We start from the raw sequence: 9,830 nt of genomic DNA, 5'->3' as shown, positions 1-9,830 counted from the left end.
ATTTTCTTCACTAAAATATTACTATGCTTGATGTCATCAAGTAGAGCGGATCATTTTTTTTTACATTTGTTTACACATTTTTTACAAATGTTTTTGAGAGTCCATACAAAGTTATAAGTGTTCAACATTTTTTTTCATTTGAATATATTTTGTCTAAGATTCTTAGCCTATGTCATTGCATACCAATTTGTTTCTTGAAAGTTAAGTTCACTGTAAAAACATCTGATACACCAAAATCCCTGATACCTGTTTCTTATAAGCGCCAAATAACTATCACTATTTCGATTTGTGTTTCATGAGAACAATTCAATATTGATACATTATAAGAAACATTTCCAGTGCTTTTCTCTTTTTAGCAATAGTTGGTTGATAATTAGAGGACACAACTAACCCTATACTATGCTTTACTTTGTTTTGTATATATATTTTGTATTGTGTGAAATTAACAAAGATTCATATGCAGGAATCTGTTGATACATTCCAAGAATCCCAATGCGACCAACAAACTTGAAAGACTACAATTTCTTTTTACTATGACCAATAAGAAAGCTCAAGGACTAAGTTGTTGGACTCATCCTGATCACCATTTTAAATTATTGTTAACAGTAAGTTTAACATTTTAAGTACAGAATAATATTCCTTTTGATATTTATAAATTACTATTTTCTGTGACAGATGTTACTTTTTCAATATTGATTGTACCCTCTTTTGTGTTTTTAAATTTTGCATACAATAATATTAAGCACACCATACCAAGACCACTATTTGAGCATCTAATAAACTGCCTACCAAGACCAATGTTTTCAAGTGACAATGGAGAGTATTCATGTTATGTTTCACATTTTTATGTTTTGAAATATTTTGCTGCTTAATATCAAATTCAGCAGATGTTTACTTTGTTTTGTGTATATACTTTATATTAGGTAGAATAAACAAATCTTAATTTCGCTACCATCATTATTTGTAGTGACATGCACTGTTAACATAAATAAAATCAATGGTGACAATCCCTGATACCTGTTTCGTATAAGCACCAAATAACTATGATAATGTGTTATTGTTGATACATTATAATAAACATTTCCATTGACTGGTCGTTTGCTTAGCTTAGGTTTACATCATTTTTTCACAATGTTTCTCTACTTGCTTTCAGCATGAGAGCAGATCATATTCTGCACATGTTTCATGCATATCACAAAAACTTATAATATTTGATCAACATTTGACTAACAATTTTACAAAAAAGACCTACCACCTTAAGGGGGGTAAAGGTAAGGCTCCCCACATAACCATAAAAGAAAGCCGCCCCCCCCCCATACAGTGGGAAAGAGCTCCCTTCCCATTCTGGGGCAGAGAAGGGGCAAGGAAAACTCTTAAACATAAATGGTCAACGGAGGGTATACACCCTGGGAAACTAAAAGTCTATATGGAATCTGCATAAATTAAAATATCCTGTTTAAGCGTATTGTATGACAGGGAGGGAAGGTCAACAGGTGGAAGAAAAATGGTCTACGCAGAGCATACCGCCTGACAAGCTAAAATCGCCTTTTTATATACGGCAGACAATCAGACTCTGATTGCCTGGACGGCGGGCTGAGCAATGAATGTGGAAGCCGGGGAACTTCTCTCAGAAGGAGGATGGGAGGCCCAGGGAGCCTTCGGTCTCCTCCTAAGAGAGGGATATCCTCTTACTCCCTTTGGAAAGAGATCAACCTTACACAAAACAAAAAATATGGGAAGAGAAGCCTTCCCGGGCCCCCCTCCCCCTTCTGGGAGGAGAAGTTCCCTGGCTCCAACCTTTTTTTTGGGGGGGGGGGCCTAAGCCTGTCCTCCAGGCAACCAAATGAAAAAGAAATTTACCCATCCCACCTTTGTAGGAAGTGTGCTCAGCCCACCTTCTGAGCCACTGTGAAAGTTTCCTTCCACCAAAAGGGAAGGGAACGAGGAAGGAAAAGTCTCTGAGAATCTTCATGCAATTTCTTTGACAAAGAAACTGTTTTCACTTGATTCCACACAAAATTTTTATTGCTTTTTCATCTATTGTCTTATATTAGGATTTCTTTATGCATGTTATTTTATTTAAGAGTACTAAATAGCTTTTCAGTTTCTTGAGACTCTTTCAACTGTCTGGATTCTGCAGCAACGTTGTGGAGTGATATGTAAAACATAAATTGGTACTTTATAACAATAGGTATGTAGAATTCTAACTCGCCAGTGTTGATCGTTTCAATTATTTACAAATTCACCAGGTCCTGGATATGACCATAAACTGTATCCAAACATGGGGCTTTGTGAAGTGTGAAGCCACCATTTAATTGCTATTGCTACCAGGTCCACTCTGATCTGGAGTAGTAGTACCTGTTAGGGTCCCAATTATGAGTTAAATAGAAACCAACATTAAATAAACAAATATATTCTAGGAAAAAAAAATGTCACTAGATTGGGCATGATATAGTGTTGATATGTCATAAAACAAAATGAACCAACAAATTCAACAATCGACACAATATCAACAAATGTATCTTTCTTTTCCTTATTCTGTGCTTATTTCTTGGTACTAAGCTTATCATTAACTAACCCTGACATTTCTTTTACTTTGTTTTGTGTATATATTTTATTTTGTGTAGAATAACCAAAAAGACATTTAGCTACCACATTTGCAGCGAAATGTTAGCATACATAAAATCACTGGTGACAACCCATGATGTTTTTTCTTATGAACACGAAATAACCAACACGCTTTCCATTGGTTTTTCATGATAACAATTTAATATTGATAAATTATAATAAACATGTCCATTACTTTTCTTTTTTTATCAATAAATATACTTGGTTGATAATTAGAGAACACAATGTTTATTGTAATAAAACTTGTGATCTATAACATCCAATTCTAAAAATTAAACTTTCCTTTCTCAATTGAAACAAACAACATACCCCACACTATGTTCCTAAAAATGAGGATTTTACTATTGCGTTTACATAATTTTTTAGCTATGTTTCTCTTACTTTCAGCATGAGATCATTTTCTACACGTGTTTCATGCATACCACACAAACATTTTACCTCTGACATTTTTAATTTTTTTCCAATTTCCTTTCACCATGAACATTATCATTAGTACAGTTTTCATTTAAAATGAAGCTGTACATGGTTACTATTACTTGGAAAGCAGATATAAAAAAAAAAAAAAAAATACTTCTATTATGTTTTAAACGACTGTAATAGTTTATTTTGGAAGTATATTTCATAAGCAAAATAAACAACCCACTTTAAAAACAGAAATTACGAGTTTTATATATTTTATTCGCAGTTTTTTGTTGGGGGTAGTCCATTATGTCTGTAACAGTTTGTTGAAAAAGTGTAGAATTCAATTAAAAAAACAACACCGTCTTCTTTTTTTTTTTTTTAAATAAAACTAAAAACTTTATTTTTAAAATTTCGATGTTTGACAAACAGTCCATTATGTCTGTAACAGTTTGTTGAAAAAGTGTAGAATTCAATTAAAAAAACAACACCGTCTTTTTTTTTTTTTTAAATAAAACTAATTTTACAATTTCGATGTTCGAAAAAGAGTCCATAAAGAATAAAACAGTTATTAAATACAAAAAAAAGTCCATTAAGTTCAAATAAAGCCTGTTTGAATAAAACTTATATAAAAAAAAAACCGTCACTTCCGGCAAATGGCTTTGTAAACAACGGGTGGCATTTTTCGAATACATCGGTAAACACTGTATGATTTTCGAGCTGAATAAATATGTTACATTGAATAAAAACACAAAAAATATATCCAGTTGCCTTTGATAACATTTATTTGTTATATATTTGTCTTTTGACAACTTTTTTGAATCTACGTGTACAGTAATACAACCCCAAATATTTTTTTTTTAAACAGTAATGAATTTTCCGAACTCAATATTTTACAATTTTTTAAATTTTAAAATCTATCAAAATTTTTCTATTGATTCTATTTTTACGATATTTTCAGGGTCAATGTGAAATTTTATGTTCTTTCCAATAAATCGAAAATAATATTTTAGACTATCGTTTTTTTTTTTATATTCACGAACCCCCCCCCCATGTACATTTTTCGAATACATCGGTAAACACTGTATGTTTTTCGAGCTGAATAAATATGTTACATTGAATAAAAACACAAAAAATATATCCAGTTGCCTTTGATAACATTTATTTGTTATATATTTGTCTTTTGACAACTTTTTTGAATCGACGTGTACAGTAATACAACCCCAAATATTTTTTTTTTAAACAGTAATGAATTTTCCGAACTCAATATTTTACAATTTTTTAAATTTTAAAATCTATCAAAATTTTTCTATTGATTCTATTTTTACGATATTTTCAGGGTCAATGTGAAATTTTATGTTCTTTCCAATAAATCGAAAATAATATTTTAGACTATCGTTTTTTTTTTTAAATTCACGAACCCCCCCCATGTACATTTTTCGAATACATCGCTAAACACTGTATGTTTTTCGAGCTAAATAAATATGTTACATTGAATAAAAACACAAAAAATATATCCAGTTGGATAGAAAAGTAACTTATCTTGCCTTTGATAACATTTATTTGTTATATATTTGTCTTTTGACAACTTTTTTGAATCTACGTGTACAGTAATACAAACCCAAATATATATTTTTTTAAACAGTAATGAATTTTCCGAACTCAATATTTTACAATTTTTTAAATTTTAAAATCTATCAAAATTTTTCTATTGATTCTATTTTTACGATATTTTCAGGGTCAATGTGAAATTTTATGTTCTTTCCAATAAATCGAAAATAATATTTTAGACTATCGTTTTTTTTTTAAATTCACGAACCCCCCCATGTACATTTTTCGAATACATCGCTAAACACTGTATGTTTTTCGAGCTGAATAAATGTTACATTGAATAAAAACACAAAAAATATATCCAGTTGGATAGAAAAGTAACTTATCTTACCTTTGATAACATTTATTTGTTATATATTTGTCTTTTGACAACTTTTTTGAATCTACGTGTACAGTAATAATACAAACCCAAATATTTTTTTTTTTAAATAGTAATGAATTTTCCGAACTCAATATTTTACAATTTTTTAAATTTTAAAATCTATCAAAATTTTTCTATTGATTCTATTTTTACGATATTTTCAGGGTCAATGTGAAATTTTATGTTCTTTCCAATAAATCGAAAATAATATTGTAGACTATCGTTTTTTTTTTAAATTCACGAACCCCCCCCATGTACATTTTTCGAATACATCGCTAAACACTGTATGTTTTTCGAGCTAAATAAATATGTTACATTGAATAAAAACACAAAAAATATATCCAGTTGGATAGAAAAGTAACTTATCTTGCCTTTGATAACATTTATTTGTTATATATTTGTCTTTTGACAACTTTTTTGAATCTACGTGTACAGTAATACAAACCCAAAAATTTTTTTTTTTAAACAGTAATGAATTTTCCGAACTCAATATTTTACAATTTTTTAAATTTTAAAATCTATCAAAATTTTTCTATTGATTCTATTTTTACGATATTTTCAGGGTCAATGTGAAATTTTATGATCTTTCCAATAAATCGAAAATAATATTTTAGACTATCGTTTTTTTTTTTAAATTCACGAACCCCCCCCATGTACATTTTTCGAATACATCGGTAAACACTGTATGTTTTTCGAGCTGAATAAATATGTTACATTGAATAAAAACACAAAAAATATATCCAGTTGGATAGAAAAGTAACTTATCTTGCCTTTGCTAACATTTATTTGTTATATATTTGTCTTTTGACCGTCCACTAATGGCGAGTCTTTTTTTTTTTTTTTAAATAAAACTAATTTTAAAATTTCGATGTTCGAAACACAGTCCATAATATGTCAATATAAAAATTCTATTTTTGTCTGATAAAAAGAATAAACAGTTAATAAATACAACAAAAAAGTCCATTAAGTTCAACAAGCTAAACTCTTTTATTTATAATAAAACTCTTCGACAGTTTAAATGCTTTCAAAATCCTATGTAAGTATATCGTTTTTACTGTACACAGATTCGAAAAAGTTGTCATCAAACAAATATATGACAGAGTTGAATAAATATGTTACATTGATTAAAAACACTTCTTATTAGCATTTTCTTTTTATATGACAACGTTAATGTTCATGAATATTTAAATAAAATACATTACTGCACATTTATTAATATTATCTCTCTTTTAATCACTTTTATCGACTATCAGCCAAATAACCGGGGTCTAAAAGTTGGGAAATTATTTTTCTATTCATTTAAAGAATATGCTATTAAAAAAGAAAAAGTCGATAAAAGTTAGACATAAACAGTAAAAAAAAAGAAGATATTATTATTAAATAACAATAATTATTAAAAATAAATATTAACATTTACAATAATAAAATGAGTTAGTATTAAAAATAATTATTAATATTTAAAATATGTGTTCATTAATAACAATAAATATTAATATTTAATATAAAATAAAATGTGTTTATTAATGAATATAAATATTACTATTTAAAATTATAAAATGTGCTTATTATTAACAATAAATATTAATATTTAAAATAATATGTGTTTATTATTAAAAGTAAATATTAATATTTAAAATAAAATAACATGTGTTTATTATTAAAAATTAATATTAATATTTAAAATAAAATAAGTGTTTATTATTAAAAATAAATATTAACATTTACAATAATAAAAGGTGTTTATTATTAACAATAAGTATTAATATTAAAAATAACATAAAATGTGTTTATTATTAAAAATAAATAATAATATTTAAAATAATAAAATGTGTTCATTATTAAAAATAAATATTAATATTAAAATAAAAATGTGTTTATTATTAAAAATAAATATTAATATTTAAAGTAGAATAAAATGTGTTTATTATTATAAATAAATATTAATATTTAAAATAATATGTGTTTATTATTAAAAATAAATATTAATATTTAAAATAATATTATGTGTTTATTATTACAAATAAATATTAATATTAAAATAAAATGTGTTTATTATTAAAAATAAATATTAAGGAAGGTCAATAGGTGGAGGAAAAATAGTCAATGCAGGTCATACCACCTGACCAGCTAAAATCGCCTTTTTATATAAGGCAGACAGTCAGACTATTTGCCTTGAGGGCGGGCTAAGCCCTCCTACCCCCCCCCACCCCAAAGCTGAGAGCTGGGGAAACTTCTCTCAGAAGGGGTATGGGAGGACAGGGAGACCTTCCCTCTTTCAAGTAAGAGATAGATATCCTTTTGTATGGTTGATTGACCCCCCCCCCTGTCGGTTCCGCTTACTCCATTCGGAAAGAGATCAACCTTACACAAAAAAAAAAAAAATATGGGGACAGGGAAGCCTTCCCGGGCCCCCTTTCTGGGAGGAGAAGTTCCCCGGCTCCTACCTTTTTGGGAGTGCTCAGCCCGCCCTCCAGTCAACCACAATATTTGAAGAATAAAGATATTTTTGTTTTTGTGTTTTAGGTGGTGAAGGTGATCTGGGGAGTGTTTTTTTTTTCACAAAAAAGGTACTTTTTATGAATGGGTATCCAAGAAAATTACAGTATTTTGTCAGAAATTAAGGTTTTCATTGACCACTCTCAATACTATCAGAAATGAAAAAAGTTAATTAAACAGTCTACACAATATAAACTAACTGTTTTGTTGGCTTTTTATTCTAACTCCAAACTAACCCATAAATACATTTTTCTTTTATTTTGCAAATTTGATTTCCTTTAGTTTATATTGTGTAGCTGAATCAGAAATTGATTTCACTTTTGTCATTTGTAGTTAACATGCTATCAGCGCAATTACTACAGTGTAATCACACATGATCTACCAAAATAAAAACACTTCAGATAAAGTCTTAAATAGAATTCAGTTCCTTACATGACATCTGATGAAGTCAGTACAAACGTTACTAACTAATACTTGAAAAACAATTTGACATTTACTGTACTACAATATCACATTTGTATAGAAGTAGAAATCTGGATACCTATTCTGATACCTAATAAAAGAAAGGACACTCTTTGGGGCGGATTTTGATGATAACAAGTCACTAATTAGAAATTATAATAAACATTCAAATAATTTAAGAATTTTAACAAAAATAAAATTACATGGTAATCACCCAATTTCTGCCACAAAATTTTGATTGGCAAAACTCATAAACAGAAAAGTATATATTTTCTAATTTCATCTTTTTCTTTTTTTTTTTTTTTTTTTTTTTTTTTTTTTACATAATCTGGTTTGATGTTTTCCTAAATATTCAAATCACTATATTTTGCTGCTTAATATCAAATACAGCAAATGAGTTATTTTTTATGCATCAAACAATTACATTTTCTCATTCATCCAAACTAATCACTGAACATCAATTTCATAGTTTCTTCGCTAAAATATTACTGTGCTTGATGTCATCAAGTGGAGCAGATCATTTTTTTTTTCATTTGTTCACACATTTTTCCAATTTATATATATTTTGTCTAAGATTCTTAGCCTATGTCATTGCATACCAAGCTGTTTATTAAAAGTTAAGGTTCACTGTAAACACATATGTTACACCAAAATAAAAACGCTTCAGATAATGTCTTGATATTCAATTCAGTTTCTCACATGACATCTTATGAAGTTAGTAGAAATGTTACAGACTTTTGAATCTCAAACATTTTCAATACTGAGCACTGATATTTTCTTTTTTGGAATATAAGCACATTCATGATTTTTTTTTTTACAAACGTCAACAAATTTCACATTGTGTAGCAATGTACTGAAACAATTATAAAAATATTTGTTTTTATTTTGGATGATGCAGGGCATCCGGAGAGAGATGTTTCTAACAAAATGAAAGTATAATTTTTAGCAATAGGTATCTAAGAAAAGGCCACTACATATGTTATAAATTCCAAATTTCCACAACCTGGCAAATACTGGTACACGCTAGCAAATTTAGATTTGCAATTACAGAATATGATTCTAATTTTTTCCTTTGCTCTTTATTCTAACACTACACTAAGTTTACTGTTTTATTTCGCTACAGTTGATATTGTGTAGAACAATAAGAAAATCATAGTGAACAATGCATTCAACAAAATTTCATACACATTTCTAGATACCTATATCTAATAAGTTCAAAAGAAAGGACACACTTAGGGAGGTATTTTGGTGGTCAAGTCACTAAATAGAGATTAGCTGGTTTCCCGGCATAGCCCAGGATGTAATAAAGATTGACTGAAATACATGTTCTAGCTGGTTTCTAGGCGTTGCCAGGGATGTAATATAGACACATTATGTTGTATATTACCTGTTCTCTTCTCCCTAAGGTAAAACAATTTCATATACATGCTGTAAATTACCTACGCTAGGGATAAAACATGAACAATACCAGTCCTAGGGTAGATAAAACAAATAATACATAGAGATGAAAGATTCCTCTCCCCTAAGAATAAAACATATATTCAATATCTGCTTTTGTTTTTTCATTGTTTATACGGTCCCGAGCAACGCCGGGTAGCCCTGCTAGTCTTCTTCTATATATATAAATCCCAAATGTCTGTGAGTTTGTATGTTTGTATGTAACGCTAAAACTTTTGAAACACACAACCAGACTTGATAAATTTGGTATCATATCGAAGCCCCGTGTCCCGGATGACAAATATCGAAATTTCACGTCAAACTGACGAGGAGAAAGGGGTAAACGTATCAGTTATCTCCAAGGGGGTCCCAAAAAAAACTGTCATTGTAATGCTTTTTATTACGTAATTCTTGAATGATCCAATGTAATTCATAC

General features: G+C 28.9%; 1 protein-coding gene across 2 annotated transcripts in view; it reads left to right on the top strand.

The window, feature by feature from the left end:
- The window catches only part of LOC145269054 (voltage-gated potassium channel subunit beta-2-like), a 1,304,007-nt gene that overhangs the window by 752,272 nt on the left and 541,905 nt on the right, over positions 1 to 9,830 (top strand). The window lies entirely within an intron of this gene.

This window comes from Euprymna scolopes, chromosome 4 (genome assembly GCF_053919585.1).
Source record: "Euprymna scolopes isolate OS-2025 chromosome 4, ASM5391958v1, whole genome shotgun sequence".
Classification (NCBI taxonomy): Eukaryota; Metazoa; Mollusca; class Cephalopoda; order Sepiida; family Sepiolidae; genus Euprymna; species Euprymna scolopes.
Note: the sequence above shows the minus strand (reverse complement) of the source record. Positions and strands in the feature narration are given on the sequence as shown.